This window comes from Somniosus microcephalus, unplaced genomic scaffold (assembly GCF_052327205.1).
Source record: "Somniosus microcephalus isolate GS21.2 unplaced genomic scaffold, FLI_Smic_1.0 unresolved_chr1, whole genome shotgun sequence".
In the NCBI taxonomy this organism is placed as follows: Eukaryota; Metazoa; Chordata; class Chondrichthyes; order Squaliformes; family Somniosidae; genus Somniosus; species Somniosus microcephalus.
The window spans coordinates 61727256-61748444 of NW_028225179.1; the positions used below are offsets into that span (position 1 = coordinate 61727256).

At 45.1% G+C, this 21189-nt stretch overlaps 1 pseudogene; it reads left to right on the top strand.

Moving 5' to 3' along the window:
* The window catches only part of LOC147095417 (uncharacterized), a 92964-nt pseudogene extending 72827 nt beyond the window's left edge, over nucleotides 1–20137 (top strand).
* The last annotated feature ends 1052 nt before the right edge of the window (nucleotides 20138–21189 follow it).

The window sequence follows — 21189 nt, forward strand, 5'->3', positions numbered from 1 at the left end:
AATGAGAACTACTGCAGCCGCAGTTACATTTACAAGAATTTTTGCCTTTTCACACGAGAAGAAGCTCACCCCTAGAGATTCATTAAAAAGAGGCCGTGCTGGGAGTCGAACCCCGAATTATTTTGTTTACTAGACAGATGTTTTGACCAGATAAGCCACGGGGCCAAATCCCAAAACAATTTCTTGCCTCCACTCATTGATATCTGTCAGCTAGCGGTCACTGTCTTCTGGACTCTCAGGCCGTTGTTTATTTCTCCAGCTCTCTTGTCCATTCCGCCACGTGTTCCATTGCTGTCTGTATCTCCCGTTTATCTCAGTGTCAAACTGTGAGGTGATTCTGGATGATTACCCTATGTTTGTGTCTTATATGAAATAAATGAGGGGATCAGACAGTTCTTCCTCTGACACTGGGGAACTAATGAGCCGACATTTATAACAAGATATTGTTTATTGTGATGCAGCAAATACAATATTCCATCTGGAATGATTCAGGTTCAATTCTGTGCAAAAGAAAATTTGACCCCGACGTGTTTGCAATTGGCCGCCTTTAAATTTGACGTCACAAATGCCACCATTGCACCTCAAGGTGATCAATATCTAAGAAACAGAGAAGTCATGCAGTGAAAGTGTATTTGTAGAAAGGGTTGTGAGACTGTGGAATGCACTGGCCCAGCAGGGCAGCAGATTTAAAACAAGGTTTAAAAACCGGCTGCGTGTGCGAGGAAGGGGAGAGGGAAGCAAGACAACCACAGAAGATCTCAACAGAAAATGCTGGAAAAACTCAGCAGGCCAGGCAACATCCGTGGAGAGAGAATTACAGTCAATGTTTCAGGTCGAAACACTTTGCCAAGACTGAGAAAGCACAGGAAATGAAAGATTAAAATGTCAGGCTGGGAGAGAACAAAAGAGAAGTGAAGAGACATTAGGAGATATTCAAAACCAGACGAGATGATGATAGGAGTAGTGGAGATAAAAGATGGCTCTAGATTAGGTGTGAAATGCGCTGGCAGAATGGGAGACAACTGGCATGTGGGAGAGAAAAAAAGGGGGGAGGGCAAAAATAAAGGTGTGGATAACAAATATAAGTAAAAATGTAATTTGGGCCGAGGTTATAATCTGAAACTTTTGAAATCTATGTTGAGTCTGGAAGGCTGTAAAGTGCCTAATCGGAAGATGAGGTGCTGTTCCTCGATCTTACGCTGAGCTTCCGTGGAACAATGCCAGATGCCAAGGATGGTGAGGTCTGAGCGGGAATGGAGCGGTGAATTACAATGACAGGCGACCGGAAGTTCGGGGTCATCCTTATGGATTGAATAGAGGTGTTCCGCACAGCAGTCACCCAATCGGCATCTGGTCTCCCCAATGTAGAGGAGGCCATATCGTGAGCAGCGAATACAGTATACTAGATTGCAAGAAGTACAAGTAAATCGCTGTTTCACCTGGAAGGGGTGTTTGGGGCCCTGGACAGTGGGAAGGAGGGAGGTATAAGGGCAGGTATTGCATCTCCTGCACTTGCACGGGAAGGTGCCGGGTGAAGGGGAAGGGGTGTTGGCAGTGATGGAGGAGTGGACTAGGGTATCACGGAGGGAGCGGTCCCTAGGAATGCCGAAAGGGGAGGTGAGAGGAAGATATGTTTGGTGGTGGGATCACGTTGGAGGTGGCATAAATGGTGGAGGATGATCCGTTGAATGTGGAGGCTGGTGGGGTGAAAGGTGAGGACAAGGGGAACCGTATCATGGTTCCGGGAGTGAGGGGCAGGGGTGAGGGCAGAAGTGCAGAAGATAGAATGGACACGATCGAGGGCTGTGTCAACCACGGTAGAAGGGATTCCTCGGTTGCGGAAAAATGAAGACATGTCGGAAGTACTGGTGTGGAAGGCGGCATCATCGGAGCAGATGCGGCGGAGATGGAGAAACTGGGAGAATGGAATAGAGTCCTTACAGGAGGCGGGGTGAGGAGGAAGTGTAGTCCAGGTAGCTGTGGGAGTCAGTGGGCTTGTAGTAAATTTTGGTCAATAAACTATCCCCAGAGATGGAGACCGAGAAGTCGAGGAAGGGAAGGGAAGATTCGGAGATGGACCATGTGAAGGTGAGGGAAGGGTGGAAATTGGAGGCAAAGTGAATGACAATGTCTAGTTCAGGGCGAGAGCAAGAAACAGCACCAATACAGTCATCAATGTACCGGCAAAAGAGGTGAGGGAGAGGACCCGAGTAAGACTGGAACAAAGAGTGTTCCACATTATTCACGAAAAGGCAGGCATAGCTAGGACCCATGCGGGTACCCAAAGCAACACCTTTGATTTGGAGGAAATGAGTGGAGTCAAAAGAGAAGTTGTTATCGTACAGGGAAGATCACCTTGGAATCCATTGGCACCGAATCTGATTTAAATCCCCCACTGTATTTAAAAACATTTAATGTCATATTGACATTTTGAAGCATCCGAGCAATATTTGAGATTTAACATAGAAACATAGAAGATAGGAGCAGGCGTAGGCCATTCCGCCCCTCGAGCCTGCTCCGCCATTCAATGCGATCATGGCTGATCATCCAAATTCAGTACCCGGTCCCTGCTTTCTGCTCATACCCCTTGATGCTTTTTGCCTTAAGAAATATATTCAACTCCTTCTTGAATATATTTATTGAATTGGCCTCTACTGCCTTCTGTGGTAGAGAATTCCACAGGTTCACCAATCTCTGGGTGAAGAAATTCCTCCTCATTTCTGTCCTAAATGGCTTACCCCTTATCCTTAGACTGTGACCCCTGGTTCTGGACATCCCGACCATCGGGAACATCCTTCCTGCATCTAGTCTCGCCAGTCCTGTCAGAATTTTATAAGTTTCAATGAGATCCCCTCTCATTCTTCTAAACTCCAGAGAGTATAAGTCTAATCGACTCAATCTCTCCTCATACGTCATTCCTGCCATCCCCGGTATCAGCCTGGTGAATCTTCGCTGAACTCTTTCCATGGCAAGAACATCCTTCCTCAGACAAGGCGACAAAAACTGCACACAATACTCAAGATGTGGTCTCACCAAGGCCCTGTACAACTGCAGCAAGAAATCTTTGTTCCTGTACTCAAACCCTCTCGCTATGAAGGTCAACATACAATTTGCCTTCTTAACTGCCTGCTGCACCTGCATGATTACCTTCAGCGACTGGTGCACGAGGACACCCAGGTCTCGTTGCACTTCCCCTTCTCCCAATCTATTGCCATTCAGATAATAATCTGCATTCCTGTTTTTGCCAACAAAGTGGATAACCTCGCATTTATCCACTTTATATTGCATCTGCCATGCTTCTGCCCAATCACCCAACCTGTCCAAATCATCCTGGAGTTTCTCGGCATCCTCCTCACAGCACACACGCACATCCAGCTTTGTGTCATCTGCAAATTTGGAGATATTACATCAAATTCCCTTGTCTAGATCAGTAATATATATTGTGAATAGCTGGGGTCCAAGGACTGATCCCTTTGGTACCCCACCAGACACTGCCTGCCACTCAGAAAAAGACCCGTTTATTCCAACTCTTTGCTTTCTGTCTGCGAACCAGTTCTCTATCCAAGTCAATACCTTGCCCCCAATCCCATGTGCCTTAACTTTACACGCTAATCTCTTATGAGGGACCTTATCGAAAGCCTTCTGAAAGTCCAAAATACACCACATCCACTGGTTTTCCCTGATCTACTTTACCAGTTACATCATCAAAAAATTCCAGTAAATTAGTCAAGCACGATTTACCTTTTGTAAATCCATGTTGACTTTGTCCGATCCTGCCAGTGTTTTCCAAGTGCTCTGCTATTACATCTTTCATAATGGACTCTAGCATTTTCCCCATTACCGATTTCAGGCTTACCGGTCTATAATTCCCCGTTTTCTCTCTACCACCCTTTTTGAATAGTGGGGTAACATTAGCTACCCTCCAATCCATGGGTACTGTTCCAAATTCCATCAAATGTTAGAAGATGACCAGCAATGCCTCTCCTTTTTCTGGGGCCACTTCCTTAATTACCCTGGGATGTAGATGATCAGGCCCTGGGGATTTATCGGCCTTCAATCCCATCAATTTCCCTAACACCATTTCCCTACAAACACTGCTTTCTTTCAGTTCCTCCCTTTCGTCAGACCCTCTGTTCCCCGACATCTCTGGGATGTTATTGTGTCCTCCTTTGTGAAGACAGAACCAAAATATGTATTTAATTGGTCTGCCATTTCTTTGTTCCCCATTATAAATTCCGCTGATTCTGACTGCAAGGAACCTATGCTTGACTTCACCAATCTTTTTCTCTTCACATATCTATAAAAGCTTCTACAGTCAGTTTTTAAGTTCCCTGAAAGCTTACTCTCATATTCGATTTTCCCCTTCTTAATTAATCCCTTTGTCCCCCTTTGTTGAATCCTAAATTGCTCGCAATCCTCAGGTTTACTGCTTTTTCTGGCAAATTTATATGTCCTCTCCTTGGATCTTATGCTATCCCTAACTTCCCTTGTTAGCCCCGGTTGAGTCAGCATTTTGTTTTATTTTAATGCCAAACTGGGATGAACAAATTCTGTAGTCCATCTATGAATGTTTTCCATTGCATATCCACCGTCAACATTTTGCGTGACATTCCCCAATCAATCCTACCCAGCTCGCGCCTCAGACTATCATATTATGATCGATCCGACCCAAGGGGCCTCGTACAACAAGATTGCTAATTAATCCTTTCTCGTTACATAATACCCAGTCTAAGATGGCCTGATCTCTGGTTGGTTCCTCGACATATTGGTCCAGGAAACCATCCCGTAAACACTCCAGGAATTCCTCCTCCACATTATTGTTACTAATTTGGATAGCCCAATCTATATGTAGATTAAAGTCACCCATGATGACTACTGTGTCCTTATTGCACGCTTCTCTAATTTCCCTTAACGCTGTCTCTGATCTACAATATCTGCATTATGTACGTGAAATTATCATTGCTGAGATTAAGCATTCTGTGCAGGATTAGCGGCTCTCTGCCTTAGCGGTGTGTTTCACGCTTTGAGACTTCACAGCAATTAAAATGCAAATGGTATCAGGTTCAAATCCCGGACGCGCCCCAATATTTTAATCGCATCACTTTCCTCGGCCAGGAGACATTCAACAAGTCTTCAAATAATAACTGCCTGAAAATCAGCGTGTGTTCAGTACATCGCAAGAAAACGGCAATTTTATTATTTAAAGCAGGAATTCAGTCCCAGAAGTACCGAAACTGTGAGGTAAATAATTAAATCCATTTGTTTCCAGAAGCCTGCTCCACATTTTCCACATTGTCAATCTGGGAGGACGGGCAGGAAATGCGTGCTGTAAAGGGCCTTTATTAAAGGTTGTTTCTACCGTTTGGAAACAGAAATACTGAAATAAAAGGGATTTTTGGATGAGTCCTTTTGGATAATAATGTTAGTTCGAAGTTGGTGAGAGGTTAAAGTCTCAGGACTGTTAATCCAGTTGGAAGATACGGAGACTGAAAATGTTACAGTCCCCAAGTTAGACGATATTTTCTCTCCCTTTGGTAAAATTCTCCCAATTTCTCAACCTAATATTTCACCCAGCTCTAATGGAAAGAAGATGGAATCGAGAGCGCCTTCCTCCTTCCTCCCTTCCTTCCCTCCTTGCTTCATTCCCTTCCTCCTTGTTCGTGGTTTCCTGCCTCATTGGACAATGAGGCTGACTTTGATTTTAACTGTGTGATCAACATCTTATCAGTTCCAGTTCTAACCTCGTCTTTTTGCAGATTTATTCAAATCTATTTGATGGAAACTCTCCAAAATTTAATAAAACCACCCATTAATGCCTGTGAGTTATAACAGGCTTTTTCAAGGTGAAGGAAATATTAGAGGAACAGAACAACTCCCGCAGCAATCGAAATCTGCTGTTCGGGGCAATCCTCGCCTCCTCGTGTTTCATTTTCACGTTGATGGGAAATCTGAGTGGGAACTCTAATCTACACTGGTTAACAGACATAAAACAAAGAGCAGGGATAAACGGGTCTTTTTGAGGATGGCAGCCATTGAACAGTCGGGTACCACAAGGATCGGTGCTTGGGCCCCACCTATTCACAATCTATATCAATAATTTGGATGAGGGGATTAAATGTAACATTTCCAAATTTGCTGGTGATACAAAGCTAGGTGGCAGGCTCGGTTGTGAAAAGGAAGTGTGGAGGCTTCAAGGGGATCTCGACAGGCTCAGTGAGTAGGCTAGAACATGGCAGATGGAAGATAATGTGGATAAATGTGAGGGTATCCACTTTGTTAGAAAAAACAGAAAGGCAGAGTACTTCTTAAATGGTGAACACTTGGGGAATGCAGATGATCAAAGGGACCTGGGTGTCCTTGTATATCAGTCACTGAAAGTGAATGTGCAGGTGCAGCAAGTCATTAGGAAAGCAATTGGTATGCGGGCCTTCATTACAAGAAGACTTGGGTACAGGAGTGAAGAAGTGTTACTCCAAATATATAGGGCATTGGTGAGGCCGCACCTGGAGTACTGTGTACAATTTTGATCTCCTTTCCTATGGAAGGATATACTTGCCATAGAGGGGCTGCATCGAAGATTAACGAGATTGATTCCTCAGATGGCAGGACAATCCTATGAGAAGAGATTGCGTAAACTAGGCCTATATTCTCTTGAATTCAGAAAAATGAGGGGATCTCATTGAAGCATGCAATATTATTATAGGGTGGATGCTGGGAGAATGTTTTCCAAGGCTGGGGAGTCTAGAACCAGGGGCCACAGTCTCAGGATAAAGGGTAGGCCATTTAGGAATGAGATGAGAAGACATTTCTTCACACAGAGGGTGGTAAATTTTTGGAATTCTCTATCCCAGAGGCCTGTGGAGATTCTGTCATTTGGTATATTCAAAACAAAAGTCGATAGTTTTCTGACTAGTAAGGGCATCAAGGGATATGCTGATAGCGCCGGTGAATGGAGCTGAGGCAGAAATCAGCCATGATCTCAATAAATGGCAGAGCAGGCTCGAAGGGCCGAATGGCCTACTCCTGTTCCTATTTCTTATCTTCTTATGTTCTTACACCGCTTGAAAGATTAACGGAAAAAGCAAATGATGAGGTAGCTGGAAGAAAGGGTTAACGTTATCCTTTGGAAATTAATTTAATTTCAAACTTTTACCGATCACAGACCAGTGCAGTTTTCTGATTCGCAACAAGACTGTACATTTTATTTCTGTTAATCTTTATCCCTGCTCCCGCTCTTAATAAAGAACACAGGGTCCCGCGCCATGGGCATTCAAAAACATTTCAATTATGGCCAACCTCCTGTAATCGCTGCATTCACCCACTAGCGCTCTTTCCATTTATCCTCTATTTAGTTCAATCACACACTTAAAAAGAATTGTTAAGATTAAGACGGAACACTTCTGATCTAACTGCAACATAACAGCGGGCCAATAGCTCACATTTCAACCCTCGTTGGCAGCTAGGTAGCGCTGCCTGTCGCTCACGCACTGCAAAAGTTTTGGGAAAAGCGCCAGCCAGCATCAAAACAAAATCCAGTTAACAAGATATCACAAGATTCTCCAAGGGAATTTCGTGAACAATCCGGCCGCTGTCCTTCTAAAGACCAGTCCTGCATTCGCAGCGCTTATCTGTCTAGTGGTCACACAGATCTAAATGTATCGACTGGTTTTACATTGCTGCGAATGGGACATGTGCCCCCATGAACCGCGGTGGTAGCAGAGAGAAATTAACCACGTAAGCACATGAAAGTGAATGTTAGATTAAGGTAATACCGCAGGCAAGTGACAATGAAATGTAAGGAGGCAAGTAAAGAATGGCTACTGATTGTTGAAGAAGAAAAAGCTGGGAGAAGAGTCGGGTTTGAATTATGGAGCATCAAGCTCAGGCATGTGAGAGCGCGGGTTTAAAAGGAGTGAATAGGTTTTCACCGCCAACAAAACATCATTTTTCATGTCGTAAAGATTGATTTTTCAGTCTGTTCCATTAGCAGGTGCTGCAGAGGACAGAAAATGCAAAGCGAGCTGTGACGTGATTTAAGTTTGAACCGAGGTTACTGCGGCCACAATGCAGGGCACTAACCATGATGTGATCACAGCGCCACACGTCGGCTTCGCGTATTTTTTCTGACCACAGCATAGTTGTGCACGGCACGGATATTTTTGCTGTTAAATATGAATAAAATGCGATGTATGTTTGCAGCTGTTGATGTTTCTGTCCTGTTACTGTCATAGAAACATACAAAGAGGAGGCGGCCATTCAGGTCCTCGAGCCTGCTCCGCTATTCAATTGGATCATGGCAGATCTGTATCTGAAATCCATCTACCAGCGATGATTCCATAAACCTTCACATCCTCACCGAACACAAACCTATCGATCTCATTTTGAAATTGTCAATTGCTCCCCAGCCTGAACAGTTGTTTCGAGAAGAGACTTCAAGATTCCTACTACTCTCTGTGTGAAGAAACGCTTCCTTACATCATTCCTGAACGGGGTAGCTCTAATTTTACGGTTATGCCCCATTGTGCTGGACCCTCCCAACTGAGGAAATAGATTATCTCTCTCTCTTACACCTATTTGTTTGCAGCTCTGACCGAAGTTCTCACCCCAGAACATTAACTGTCCCTCTGATCATGTCCCGCTAATTTGGATTTTGAGTTCATGCCACTTTCCCTGATGATCCTTAGCGCCCTGTCTCTGCAAAAGGATTTGTTGCAGATTGCTGGCAGCAAGCAGCAGAAGCAAGTGGGATATGGGCGCTGACAGGAGATGCTGCTTCTCAAGGCTGTCTCACAACCCGTGGGAGCTGGCGGGGGTTTGAAAGCCTTCATGTGTCACACAATTATAATTGATGACGTGGTATCTTAAAATACCACCCTATAATGGTATATGGTAATGGTTGTGAAAGGTTGTTAAAAGGTTGAGGGTTCGACTCCCGTCAGAGTCGCTGTTCAGTCAGGTTTCGGTGATGAACTTTTGAAGCAAAACCACATTGCTGCCCTTCAAGGACTGAGAATCGCCAATGAGGACGGTTGACTTGTGAACAACTAACATTTCAGCTTCAATCTGCGCACATTCTGCAACTGTAAAAAGACATCATTTGAACCTGGGAACCTCTCCCATATCAACCAATGAAACCCCCCGAGCGAGATTCAAACTCCGAGACCAACGAGCAGCTGGCAACGAAGCCGTAAGATTTCTTTCAGACCGCTTCTGTCCTTGTAATCTCGCGTTCCTATAAAATGTACAACAACATCAAGTGATGCACGAAATATTTCAAGTCAACAATATCATCCTCACTTCACCGGGTGCGGTCTGAAAGTTCGATTTTGACTTTTTAAATACGTCCCCTGCCGTCTCAGTCATTATTTCTTTCTTTACCCTTTCCTGCCTGAGACGTCCATCAGTGGAAAACACAGAGACGGAGACATTGAAAGATGGCGTCTAGCGGTATGATTCCCGCAGAGAAAAACCCACTGATTTAAATGCGAGAGGCGAGGACCGAAATCCCGGATGAGCCCCCGCTCTTTAGACAAAAATCCCCAATTCCCTCAGTTTGACGACATTGCAGAAGATTTAAAATAATAACTGTCAAAAATTCTGCGATTTTATTGTTAAAAGCGGGAATTCAGTCCCAGATGTGCGGAAACTGTGAGGTAAATATATAAATCCGCTTGTTTACAGAAGCTTGCTCCACATTTTCCACATTGTCAATCTTTTTTAATTCATTGATGGGATGGGGGCGTCGCTGGCTAGGCCTGCATTTAGTGCCCATCCCTAATTGCTCTTGAGAAGATGGTGGTGAGCCACCTTCTTGAACCGCTGCAGTCCATATGGTGTAGGTACACCCACAATGCTGTTAGGAAGGGAGTTCCAGGATTTTGGCCCAGCGACAGTGAAGGAACGGCGATTCAGGTCCAAGTCAGGATGGTGTGTGGCTTGGAGGGGAACTTGTAGGTCGTGATGTTCCCATGCGTCTGCTGCCCTTGTCCTTCTAAGTGGTAGAGGTCGCGGGTTTGGAAGTTGCTTTTGAAGGAGCTTTGGCGAGTTGCTGCAGTGCATCTTGTAGATGGTACACACTGCAGCCACAGTGCGCCGGTGGTGGAGGGAGTGAATGTTGAAGGTGGTGGATGGAGTGCCAATCAAGCGGGCTGCTTTATCCTGAATGATGTCGAGCTTCTTGAGTGTTGTTGGAGCTGCACTCATCCAGGCAAGTGGAGAGTATTCCATCACACTCCTGACTTGTGCCTTGTAGATGGTGGAAAGGCTTTGGGGAGTCATGAGGTGAGACACTCGCTGCAGAATTCCCAGCCTCTGACCTGCTCTTGTAGCCACAGTATTTATATGGCTGGTCCAGTTCAGTTTCTGATCAATGGTAACCCACAGGATGTTGATAGTGGGGGATTCAGCGATGGTAATGCCATTGAATGTCAAGGAGAGATGGTTAGAGTCTCGCTTGTTGGAGATGGTCATTGCCTGGCACTTGTGTGGTGCGAATGTTACTTGCCACTTTTCAGCCCAAGTCTGAATGTTGTCCAGGTCTTGCTGCATATGGACACGGACTGCGTCAGTATCTGACGAGTCTCGAATGGTGCTGAACAGTGTGCAATCATCAGTGAACATCCCCACTTCTGACCTTATCATGGAGGGAAGGTCATTGATGAAGCAGCTGAAGATGGTTGGGCCTAGGACACTGCCCTGAGGAACTCCTGCAGTGATGTCATGTGATTGAGATGAATGACCTCCAACAACCACAGCCAACTTCCTTTGTGCTAGGTATGATTCCAAACAATGGAGAGTTTTCCCCTTGATTCCCATTGACTTCAGTTTTGCTAGGGCTCCTTGATGCCACATTCGATCAAATGCTGCCTTGATGTCAAGGGCAGTCACTCTCACCTCACCTCTGGTGTTCAGCTCTTTTCTCCATGTGTGGGCCAAGGCTGTAATGAGGTCAGGAGCTGAGTTGCCCTGGCGGAACACAAACTGGGCATCAGTTAGCAGGTTATTGCTGAGTAAGTGCCGCTTGATAGCACTGTCGACGACACCTTCCATCACTTTGCTGATGATTGAGAGTAGACTGATGGGACGGTAATCGGCCGGGTCGGATTTGTCCTACTTTTTGTAGACAGGACATACCTGGGCAATTTTCCACATTGCCGGGTAGATGCCAGTGTTGTAGCTGTACTGGAACAGCTTGGCTAGGGGCGCAGCTAGTTCTGGAGCACAAGTCTTCAGTACTATTGCCGGAATGTTGTCAGGGCCCATAGCCTTTGCTGTATCCAGTGTCTTCAGCCGTTTCTTGACATCACGTGGAGTGAACTGAATGGGCTGAAGACTGGCATCTGTGATGCTGGGGACCTCAGGAGGAGGCCGAGATGGATCATCCACTCCGCACTTCTGGCTGAAGATAGTTGCAAATGCTTCAGTCTTGTCTTTTGCACTCACGTTCTGGGCTCCACCATCATTGAGGATGGGGATATTTTTGGAGCCTCCTCCTCCTGTTATCTGGGACCGCTGGCAGGACATATCTACAAGTCTGCCGCTCACCCACAAAGCAGCACAAACTCACGGATTCAGAAACAACTCATAGATGGAGAATGAAAGATAAACACAACCAGAGAAACCTGCAATACCTGTTACCCAGGGAAAATGCTTTGGCACAAAAGCAAAATACTGCGGATGCTGGAACTGTGAAATAAAAACAGAAAATGCTGGAAATACTCAGCAGGTCAGGCAGCATCTGTGGAGAGTGAAACGGAGTTAACGTTTCAGATCGATGACCCTTCGGCGACCTGAAAAGTTACCTTTCTCTTAAAATTCCATGGCTCAGTTGGTTAAAGTGGCTGTTCAGTAAACAGGAGTTTCTGGCTTGGACTCCAAACTTTGTTTTATAATTTGTGAAATTAAGCAACAAAAAAGCCCTGACTCTGGAAAATCACACTGACCATAGCTTGGAAATATCAATTTTAATAAATTACCTGCAATTTTTACAATGATTGGTGCAAAACCTTAGATCTGAGGGGCGCTCATCGACCTGAAACATTAACCCTATGTTTCCCTCTCCACAGATGATCCCTGACCTGCGGAGCATTTACACCATTTTCTGAATAATTTCATTTGCAGACGCTGCAGTATTTTGCTCTGTCTTTTATTCTTTCATTAACAGAATCAAGAATGTGACAAGAGAAGTGAACCCCACGGTATGTTGCGCAGTGGTGGTTCAGGGGTAGAATTCTCGCCTGTAATACGGAGAACCCAGAGTTCGATTCGCGGTTTGTGCAACGTTTAAATTCATACTGAAGCATTTCGAAAGAACTTTTAATTTATAGAATTTTCATGAAACGCACTACAAAATATACAATTTTTAAAATATGTATCAAACTCTCCGTCATTCGTCAGTTAAGAAAGGTAAATTCATCCTCTCACATCCGTGGGACAACCTCAGGCAAACAACTCCGAGCCTCCTTAAGAATTTCTTCACTCAAAGGGTTGTGAATGTTTGGAATTCTCTGCCCCAGAGGGATGTGAATGCTAAGTCTTTGAGTATATTCAAGGCTGAAACAGATCGTTTTTGGACTCTAGGGGAATCATGGGATATGGAGATCACACGGGAAAGTGGAGTTCCAGTCGATGATCAGCCATGATCTTATTGAATGGTGGAGCAGGCGCGATGGGCCGAGTGGCCTTATCCTGCTCCTAATTCGTATGTTCGTACAGATAACCCGTGAGTTTACACATCTTCTCGATGTGCCAATGTCTCAGTCACTGCGTTGAAATCGAATCTAATTCCTGCACATTATTATTTGCTGGTTTAACAGTTAAAACTGGCCCCACTTTCGTCCTGTCAATAAGTAGCATTGAAGGGCTCCTTTAAAACTCTCATCCGTTATTGCAACACGGTGGGCCTGAGGAAACTAAGTGCCCACGTGGAACAGCTAATAAGGAGAAAGCTTCCGGAAACACCAATTGAACCTTCTGCTCTGGTAGAAATATTACACCGCAATAGCATTGGCTGTTTTAGGTGTGGCTCGAACTCTTAAGAGCGGCATTTTCCAACCACTGTACTATCAGAAGTACCACGCGCTAACCAAATGCACCACTACAGCCCCGCAAGGAAGGTGCGAATTATCCGTGCACATTTACTGACACATTTCAAGTTATTTAATAGTGCCGGGAGCTGGGACACTGGTTACTATTGTTTATTTGAGGAGCATTGGCTGGGGTTATATGATAGAGTGCAGCAGGAGTTACTCTCATGTGTTCGCGAGCTGCTGAATTTACTAAAGGCTGCACCAGGTTCCTGGCGTAATAAACATTGAACATTTTTACTCAACTCCTAAAAGTGCAGTCTATATAATGAGAACGGGTGAAAATTCATCACATGCATAACACACATTTTTTTTTAAGTTTTGTGTATGGCTCGGCAACCATGTGAGTACTTCGGTCCGTACGAATCAGAAAGTTAGCTGTTGATTAATGGCGATTACCACAAACTTTTTGCACAGTTTAGTTAGTTTTGCATAATTAATAGAATAAGCAGTTTTTTAAATGTAAATGGAACCCATTTAGAGCATTTATAGATGACAGTTCTCTTCTGAGTTGTTCCTATAATTCTTTACAGAGCAGCATATTCCGAAGTGCACTGGTTATCACTTCCGTCTACAGGTCCCCGGTTCAAGCATCTCTTGTAGGTAGAGATCAATAAAATAAATTAACAGCTACGCAGTATTCTCCTTTTCTCTATACAGTTCTGTATACAATCAAAATCTACAGAGACACCGACAGTGTGAGAGATGGAATACAATACTGGAAAGTGTGAGGTTATGCACTTTGGCAGGAAAAATCGTAGAGCAGGCTATTATCTTAATGGCAAGAAACTGGAAAGTACTGAAGTACAAAGGGATCTGGGGGTCCTGGTGCACGAAACTCAAAAGGTTAGTATGCAGGTGCAGCAAGTGATTAAGAAGGCCAATGGAATGTTGGCTTTCATTGCTAGGGGGATAGAATATAAAAATAGGGAGGTATTGCTTCAGTTGTACAAGGTATTGGTGAGACCGCACCTGGAATACTGCATACAGTTCTGGTGTCCATACTTAAGAAAAGACATACTTGCTCTCCAGTTAGTACAAAGAAGGTTCACTCGGTTAATCCCGGGGATGAGGGGATGGACATATGAGGAGAGGTTGAGTAGATTGGGACTCTACTCATTGGAGTACAGAAGAATGAGAGGCGATCTTATTGAAACATATAAGATTGTGACGGGTTGGATCGGGTGGATGCGGGGAGGATGTTCCCGATGATGGGTGAAACTAGAACTAGGGGGCATAGTCTTAGAATAAGGGGCTGCTCTTTCAAAACTGAGATGAGGAGGAACTACTTCACTCAGAGGGTGGTAGGTCCATGGAATATGCTGCCCCAAAAAGCTGTAGAAGCTACATCATTACATAAATTTAAAACAGAAATAGACAGTTTCCTAGAAGTAAAGGGAATTAAGGGTTACAGGGAGCGGGCAGGAAATTGGACATGAGTCTAGGTTCGGATCGGACAGGGCCCTGTGGGTAGCGGAGCGGGCCCAGGGGTCGTGTAGCCTGATCCTGCTCCTATTTCGTGTGTCTAATTCTGTTAGATTCAGGAGATGGGTCTGTGATAGTGGATTGGCGGTTAGGATCAGATCAGCCATGATCTTATTAAATGGCGGAGCAGGCTCGAGGGGCCGATTGGCCTACTGCTGCTCCTATTTCTTATGTTCTTATGTTCTTATGAATCGTGCAGCTCTGCCTCGGTTAATAGCAACAGTTCGGAGCCGCATTTCAGACGCAGCAACAAACCCATGAGTTTGTTTGCTGTTACCCAGCTCCCGGATTGAGTGAGGCCGGGACAGCAGCGAAGTTCAGGCCGCCTGCCCGGCCCCGTTCTCTCAAAGCGCCCTCTGGCGGCGGAAAGCAGCGATTGCAGCCTCAGAGAGCATAAACTGCCCATCACCGCGAAACAAAATATCACTGAAGCAGAGGAGGGCAGAGATTTTCATCTGCAGCGTGTATGTGAGGATGGTCGAGCTTGAATCGATCGACTCATTGTTGTTGAAACCGCTGAAATTGAATCTTTCTCCGGCACTTGTTTCAGGTTTACTTATGAAATGTGCCCTCGAGTTGCAATCGAAAAATTTGGAGACGCGGTGTAGTGGGGCAAGTTAAAGGGTCAGCATAGATAATGTCGAGACCAAATTAAACAGTAGCTCAAGCTGATGAACATTGCATTGGTGAAAATGCTGGACGGAGATTTGGAGTAAGCGAAAGTGGGAAGGGCTGTACTGCAATTCCAGCACTTCTCCAAGCACATTCCGGGCAAGTCATCGATAGTAAAAAGTGGGCTTGGAACGGGAATGTAACTGCGGGCACACGTGACAGAGCATTTTTATTGGGAATGTAAAACTGCTGACTCCAATACTCTGACTACCTGAATCAGACAAAATGTAATGGACAATACATGATAAATCCATTTTATTTTTGATAACCAGTTGATTCGGTCTGCATTCTAGACAGAATGTCTCTTACGTCTAGGGGTATGAATCTCGCTTTGGTGATTTTAGATTGAAATTTGTGACCGGTCCCGCGTGAGCCCCGTTTTAATGTCGACTTCTAATATTGGACTTGCGCTCAAAACTTGTTCTAATCCGCCTAACAAAAAATCGGTCAGGACCCGAATCATTCTCCAACAATCTCCAGTGGCTTTGGAGGAACGTCAATGCAAACTGCCATGTAAATATCATGGCTTTAAAGACAAACTATTAAAGTATTTTTAGCAATCTATCACTGTGAAGGTTGTAACAATATTTGGGTCTGTCCATGTTGGATACAAATGTATTTGTGGGTTGCTATTGTGTTAGATGTAAATGCTTTTGTACCTCTGTTCGTTATAAATATAATTAGATTTATTTGTATTATTTTTTAATGTATTGGGTGGGGGAATCTGTGACTGTTATAAATGTATTTCTGAGCGCTGCCAAATGTCCAGTCCGACCCCATTCTACCTCCTCTTTTTCCCCACGTAGCATTTGCCATAATATCTGTTACATCCGGATTCAACTTTTGCTTTTATTGATATTTAGAAAATGTGAAGCTTAGAAAGTAATAACTCTGCATCCATCAGCCTCTCTGATATCTCCTGAGCACCCGTTACCCTGTCTGATAGACCCTGCACGTCTCTTCCCCTATCTGGCATCTCTTGAGCATGCCTTATGCCTCTGACACATCAGGAACGTCTCTTACCATGTCTGATAGATCCATAGCATCCCTTACTCTGTCTGATACACTCGGAGCGTCCCTTACCCTGTCTGGTACATCCGGAGCGTCCCTTACCCTGTCTGATGTATCCGAAGAATACCTTACCCTGTCTGGTACCTCCGGGGCGTCCCTTACCCTGTCTGGCATATCCGGAGCGTCCCTTAACCTATCTGGTAAATCCCGAGCGTCCCTTACCCTATCCGATCCATCCGGAGCATCCCTTACCTTGTCTGGTACATCCCGAGCGTCCCTTACCCTATCTGGTAAATCCCGAGCGTCCCTTACCCTATCCAATCCATCCGGACCGTCCTTTGCCCTGTCTGGTACTACCGGAGCGTCCCTTGACCTGTCTGATCCATCCGGAGCGTCCGTTACCTTGTCTGGTACATCCGGAGCTTCCCTTGCCCTGTCTGATCCATCCAGAGCGTCCGTTACCTTGTCTGGTACATCCAGAGTCTCCCTTACCCTGTCTGACCCATCCAGAGCGTCGCTTACCCTGTCTGGCACATCCGGAAAATCCCTTACCCTGTCTGCCGCATCCGGAGCATCACTTACCCTGTCTGTTAGTTGCTGAGCGCCGCCTATCCTGCCTGATCCATCTGGAGCATCCCTTACCCTGTCTGGAATATCCGGATCGACCCTTACCCTGTCTGGTACTTCCAGAGCGTCCCTTTCCCTGTCTGGAAAATCCGGAGCATCCCTTACCCTGTCTGAACCATGCACAGCGTCCATTACCTGGTCTGATCCATCCGGAGCATCCCTTACCCTGTTTGACCCAGCCGGAGCGTCTCTTACCCTGTCTGCTAGATGCGGAGGGTCCCTTATTCTGTCTGCTACATCCGGAGCGTCCCTTACCCTGTCTGGTTCATCCGGAGCATCCCTTACCCTGTCTGCTACATCCGGAGCATCAGTTACACTGTCTGCTACATCCGGAGCATCCCTTACCCTATCTGCTACATCCGGAGCGTGCCTTACCCTGTCTGCTACCTCCACAGCGTCCCTTACCCTGTCAGATCCATGCGGAGGGTTTCTTACTCTCTTTGTTCCCTCCTACGAGTCCATTATCCTGTTTGATTACCATTTTGCCAAAATTGCATATTTCTCCATTCATTTGCAGCTATGAACCGCTTCCCGTCGCTCACGCACATCAACTGTTTAGGGAAAAGTGCCAACTACCAAGTAAACAAAAGCCAGTTCTTCAGTTAGCCTCCCCAGTTCACATGATTTCCCAAGGACATTTCGTGTAAAATCGAGCTGCTTTGGTTCCAACCGTCGGCCCTGCTTTCGCAGCGCTTGTCTGTCGGGCGGTCCCGCAGGTCTAAATGTATCGACTGGTTTCAAAGCACCAATTCAGTTTGGTGCGAATGGGACATGTAACAGGTTTTTAAGCACCATCATCCCTTTTATCTCTGAATCCCTCCTGCCTTCCATCCTATCACAGACCTTCCCTTTTGTTCTTTCCTCTCCTCCCCCATTTCCCTGCCCCGACACTTGGTTAAAAACCTGTTACATCTCCAGCTTTTTCCAGTTCTGACTTAGGGTAATCGACCTGAAACGTTAACTCAGTTTCTCTCTCCACAGATGCTCCCTGAGCTGCAATGTATTTCGCGTTGCACTTCTAGTTAATGGTTGAAAAAGTCATTCAAAGTTTTTGGGTTCCATTCCCACCAGAGTCGCTGTTTAGTCCGATTTCGGTGATGAACGTTTGCAGCAAAACCACAACTCGTTCATTTGCGTCCTTCAAGGAATGGGAATCGGCAGCGAGGTCGCTTGAATTGTGAATAATTAAAATGTTAGCTTCAATCTGCTCACCTTCTTGAAATATTTGCTTTATTCCACGTGTGTTGTGTCGACAAACCCTGTGCATTCTGCCCTCTGGAGCTCAAACATTCTCTGGAGCAAAGACAATCGTGCCTTCTGTAAATAAATCATTTGAACCGGGGAACCTCTCCCATATCAATCAATGAAATCCTCTAAATGCAGAGCCTGTATCCAGGAGAAGAAGGGGTTGACCATTTAGGACTGAGATGAGGAGAAATGTCTTCACTCAGAAGGCGGTGAATCTTTGGAATTCTCTGTCCCAGAGGGCTATGGAGGCTCAGTCTTTGAGTCTGTTCAAGACAGAGATCGATAGATTTTTGAATATTAAGAGAATCAAGTGATCTGGGGATAGTGCAGGAAAGTGGAGATGAGGTAGAAGATCAGACATGATCTTATTGAATTGCGGAGCAGGTTCGAGGGTCCAAATGGCCTACTCCTGCTCCTATTTCATATGTTCTTATGTACTTAAGTGAGAATCAAAACCCCGAGACCAACGAGCCGCTGGAAACGAAGCCGTAAGATTTCGCTGCCACCCACAGCTTTCAGACCGCTTCAGTCCATCCAATCCCGCTTTCTAATACAATGTTCAACGATATCAAGTGATACACGAAACATTTCAAGTCAACAATATTAGCCCCACTTCACCAGATTCGTCTTGAAAGTCCATTTTTAACTTTTCTGAATTACTTCCCCTGCCGTCTCAGTCAGTATTTCTTTCTCTACCCTTTTCTGCTGGTGTTGCAGGTTAGATCAGCCTCGGCCGTTCAAGAAAACCTGAGAAGCCCATCAGGGTAAAGCACAGAGAGACTAAGAAACAGAGACAGGGAGAGAGAGGGAATCTATGGGTACGATTCTCGCGCAGAAAATTTCGATGTTTCAAATGCGAGAGGCGAAGTTTCAACTCCCGGATGAGCCCCTCGCTTTTTAGTCAAAATCAACAATTCCCTCGGCTTGGCGATATTGCAGAAAACTTAAAATAAAAACTGCCACAAATACTGTGCAGAGCCTGTGCCCAGTGTATAGCAAGAAACCCGCGATTTTATTATTAAAAGCGGGAATTCAGTCCTAAATGTGCCGAAACTGTGAGGTAAATATGTAAATCCATTTATTTCCAGAAGCCTGCTCCACATTTTCCACATTGTCAATCTGGGAGCGCGGGCAGGACATCTCTTCAAGCCGGCCGCTCACCCACAAAGCAGCACAAACTCACTGATTCAGAAATCACATTATTTTAGCCTCTTTACCAAAAATCCACCGTTTCTAAGCAGTGCCTTGTGTGACTTTTCTGTGGTCAGGACAGAATTGCAACAAATAATGTGTGACGCCGTGATCGTATAATAGTTAGTACTCTCCGTTGTGGCCGCAGCAACCTCGGTTCTGAATCCGAATCATGGCACAGCTTGATTTATATCTCCTGTTCTCTGCGGCACCTGCTGATGGAACGCAATCCCTTAATCAACACGTTAACTTTTACTAAATGAAGAAAATATTTACTGATAGTGTTACGCACAACACGTGGGATGTGTGACAAAATAACCAGCACAAGCACGGCCGCACACATGGTTTCCTGATGTACTGTAAGTTTCTACGTAGTTTTTGGTGAGGTAACAGAGAGGGTTAATGAGGGCAATGAGGTTGACGTGCTGTACATGGACTTCCAAATAGGCGTTTGACAAAGTGCCACATAATTGGCTTGCCAGCAAAGTTAAAGACCATGGAATAAAAGGGGCAGTGGCTGCATGGATACGGAATTGGCTAAGTGACAGTGAAGCAGGGAGTAGTGGTGAATGGCTGTTTTTCAGACTGGAGGAAGGTACACAGTTGTGTTCCCCAGAGGTCGGGACTAGGACCACTGATTTTCTCGATATATAGTAAGGACTTGGACTTGGGTGTACAGGGCACAATTTCAAAATTTGCAAATTACTTTCCCTTAGGGAATTCCACTGACTGAAATGCGAGAGATCCCAGACGAGCTTCTGGCTTTTTGGTCAAACATCACCAATTGCTTCAGCTTGGCGACACTGCAGAAGTCTTGAAATAATAACTGCCCGAATATACTGTGCAGAGCCTGTGTCTAGTATATAACAAGAAACCCGCGATTTTATTATTAAAAGCGGTGATTCAGTCCCTGATGTGCCGAAACTGTGAGGTAAATATGTAAATCTGTTTGTTTCCAGAAGACTGCTCCACATTTTCCACATTGTCAATCTGGCAGCACGAGCAGGACATCTCTACAAGTCTGCCGCTCACCCACAAAGCAGCACAACCTCACGGTTTCAGAAACAACTCATAGATGGAGAATCAAAGGTAAGCGACAGCAGAGGGACTGGCAATTCCTGTAACCCAGGGAAAATGCTTTGGCTCCGTGGGTTAGTTGGTTAAAGTTGCCTGTTTATAAACAGACGTTTCTGGCATGGACTCCCAGCTTTGTTGTATAATTTGTGATATTAAGCAACAAAATAACACTGTATCTGGAAATCACGCTGACCAGAGCATGGAAATAACAATTTTAATAAAATTACCAGCATTTTTTTGAAATCATTGGTGTAAACCTTGGATCTGAGGAGAGCTCTTCGACCTGAAACATTAACCGTGTGTTTCCGTCTCCACAGATGATCCCGGACCTGCGGAGTGTTTACAGCATTTTCTGAATAATTTCATTTCCAGACTCTATAGTATTTAGCATTGTCCTTTAGCCTTGCATTATCAGAAACAAGACTGTGAGTGGACAATTGAAACTCTAGATTTGATAAGTATTGGTGGTTCAGGGGCTAAATTCGCACTTGCATTGTGGGAAACACGCTTTCGACTGCCGGCCAATACAAGTGTGAGCTTCTTACCAAAATACAACAGCAAAATACTGCGGATAGTGGAATTCATACTAAAGTACTTCAGTTAACATTTTAAATTAAAGAAGTTTCATGAAACGCAGTACAAAAAAGACATTTGTATCAAACTTTCCGTCATTCTGCTTGCAAGGAAAAGAGTAATAATTTGAGTTAAGCATCCGTGGGACAAACCTTAGGGAAACAGCTCCGAGCTTCCACAAGGAGGGAGACGCTGAGACCCGAGCGAGAAAGGAGAAGGA